Source organism: Grammomys surdaster, unplaced genomic scaffold, assembly GCF_004785775.1.
Source record: "Grammomys surdaster isolate TR1022 unplaced genomic scaffold, NIH_TR_1.0 242, whole genome shotgun sequence".
Taxonomy (NCBI): Eukaryota; Metazoa; Chordata; class Mammalia; order Rodentia; family Muridae; genus Grammomys; species Grammomys surdaster.
The window spans coordinates 3,888,130-3,891,293 of record NW_021604687.1 but is presented as its reverse complement, the minus strand read 5'-3'; positions in this window follow the sequence as shown (position 1 = coordinate 3,891,293).

Here is a 3,164-nt window from a genome sequence, read left to right as displayed (position 1 = left end):
ATTGTTTCCTGTAAAAAAAACAAAACAAAACAAAACAAAAAAAACTATTGATAAATAAGAACTAGGTAATTGCAGGACCCTTACAGAGGAAGGCTACAGAAGAAAATGACTGTATTCAGCCTGAAGCCAAGTGAGCTATCCTCCCAGGAAGGCAGAGATCTGGAAAGAATTGGTCATGTTCTGCTAATCGGAGAAACCAAAGATGAATTATTCATTGAGTAATTAGCACAAACCTTTTTACAGAGGCCTTTAGGGCTGGCTGCTCAGCATACTGTTGGTGGATCAGCTATATAGACATCATCTGGGTACTTAAATGAAGGATCTCAAGCTTTTTCCAGGACTCACCGAATTAAAAAAAAATGTACATCTTAACAGATTCACACATATGCTGAAGTTTGGCTTGTAATGCAATCTAGTAAGAACATTCAGAAAAGCAACTTTTAGTCTGGCTTATTAGAATCATACTTTCTATCCCAGTATACACCAAAATCCTACTTGTCAGTTGATCAAGATGAGGATATCTTCAAGGCTTTGGCTTCTGTGTTAGTCTGCTTTTGGGCAAGGCATTCCCTTCAGCCTCTATTTATATAAATGAATTCAGTTTCAGATGAATGATAATAGATTTGTTTCATTAGCACCATTTGACAGTAATTTGTTCAGTGGAACTGAGGATAAGGAAGAATGGCAGGGGAGGAAGAGAACACTTAGGGGAGGGATATCTTTCCATATGGCTCCTCATAAATGTGCCATTGCAAATCTTATTGCTATTCAGTATGCTAAGCATACTGAGAGAGGTTAAGTAGCTAGCTAACTCTGCGCAAGGGGTAGAGCTGAAATTTAAGTATATGCCTGTTTGACTTTAAGTAACACTTTTCACTATTTTCTCTAGTCATAACTGCTGCTTGGGACTATGTGCAAAAGCTAGGAACTCAAAACAAGTATTCTGCAGTGGCAATGATACCTCTGGGTCGAAATCCCAGACACAGTGAGCATCTTTTGGGTATATGCCTAGGAGCAGTATAGCTGGATCTTTAGGTAGAACTTTTTCCAATTTTCTGAGAAACAATTAGATTGATTTTCAGAGTAGGTGTACCAGTTTGCAATTCCACCGAAATCAAGGAGTGTTGCCATTTCTCTACATCCTCACCAGCAAGTGCTGTCACTAGTTTTTGATCTTAGCCATTTGATTGTTGTGGACACAGTGAGAAAGTCCTACCTCAGCTCCCACTGGTGAGGGGTGACTCTATGGCTGAGGAAAGTACTTTCACCTGTATGTCTGTTGTCACCTTGGACTTTACCTAGTGATTTTCTTCAGAATGCATACATGTGGACTCTCCATGAGACATGGACTTTTTGACAGCATGCTGGCCTTAGGGGAAGTAGGCTTCTTACCTGGTGTCTTAGTTAGGGTTTCTATTGCTATGATAAAACACCATGATGAAAAGTAAGTTAGGGAGGAAAGGGCTTATTTGGCTTATAATTCCACATTGCTGTTCATCATCAAAGAACGTTAAGACAAGAACTCAAAAAGGGTCAGAACCTGGAGTCAGGAGCTGTTGCCGTGGAGAGGTGCTGCTTACTAGCTTGTCCCTCTTGGGTTGCTCAGACTACTTTCTTATAGAAAACAGAATCACCAGCCCAGTGATGATACCACTCACAATGGGCTAGGTCCTTCTCCATCAATCATAAGGTAAGCCCTACAGGCTTGCCCACAGCCCAATCTAATGGACGCATTTTCTCAGTTGAGGTTCTTAAATGACTTTAGTTTGTGTCAAGTTAACATGAAACTATCCAGCATACCTGGTATCTCAGAGATTCCAAAGTAAATGTTCCTGTGGAAAAGAAAGGAGCTGTGTCTCCTTGAAAACTGAGCCTTGGGAACCTAATAGCTTCTGTACTGCCATATATTCTATTCAGATTAGAGGTAGATCCCAAACATTCCTGGATTCAAGATGGGAGGACAGAGAGTGATAGGACCTGCAGAGTTTCCTCCATCTCACACTTTTGCTAAGGCTATTTCATGTTTAACCAGAATTTGATCTCTATGATGAACTATCCCACGGAATAGTACAAAACTCTATTATAGGACCCCAAGGTCAGCATGTCCTGCTGACTTATCTTAGCCTGTTTGTGCTAACACCCACTAAAGCCAGCCACTTTGTTTGTTTGTTTGTTTGTTTTGTTTTTGTTACTGTTAAACAGTTTGTTCCTGTAAAGCTCCTGCTACCTAACCTGAAGCTGTGGAGCAAGAGGCCAAGATATGGTTTCTACCTTCAAACACACTGTATTCTGAACACTCTACTTAAAGCCACACTTAGGTCCTGAGTGGAATAAAGACTTTCAACTGGCTATAAACTGTGTCTAAGTATTCATCTCTGGTAGGCTATCCCTGACAAAAGATTCCATCTCTAATGGGAAGATTATTAAAGACCAGGAAGCCATCTTCTCTATTTCTGTATAGTTTGGCTAGATACTTGTGAAATGTAGGTTGATGGATGATGATGTTTCATGTGGATTTATAACTATTGTTGCTATTTGCAACTGTTGGCTAGGTGTAATTGTATTTAGTAATAAAGTAACCAGTAAGACCATGAATCAACTTCAGCTCCATCTCCATCTCCAGGAGTCGACTCCTAGCAGAAAGTGGCTATCATCCTTGCAGCCATCTTGAGCCATATACCCTGATAAGAGACTTGTTTTCAACAGCCTACAACAGCTGAGCACACTCTGATAAACATCTTGTTTTTTTCACATATCTTGTTTTGCTGTTTAGTGCCCCCAGCTGCAAGGCACATGACATAGTGCCTTCAGCTGTGTTCTCCTGCTTGTCTACGAGGGCAAGGCGCATGGTAAAGTGTATAAATACCCAGGATTTCCTTTCAATAGGGAGAGACTTGATCAGACTCTGTCTTGTCTCCATTCTTTGCGTCTCTCGCCCCTCTATCCTCACTCTCTCTCTTGCTAGACCCTGACCCTCGGACCTCAGCATCAGCACGGGCCATTACACCAGACCATTACTGGCTTGTTGGTATGGTGTTCCAGTTATCTCTGTAGGCTTTACCAGAGTGAATAGAATTCCAAATCTATGATCTCCAATCCCAGGAGATAGAGATTCCAGTTAGAGATGCCAGTGGAGAGTGAAAGAAGTGAAGCAGAATCCCCAT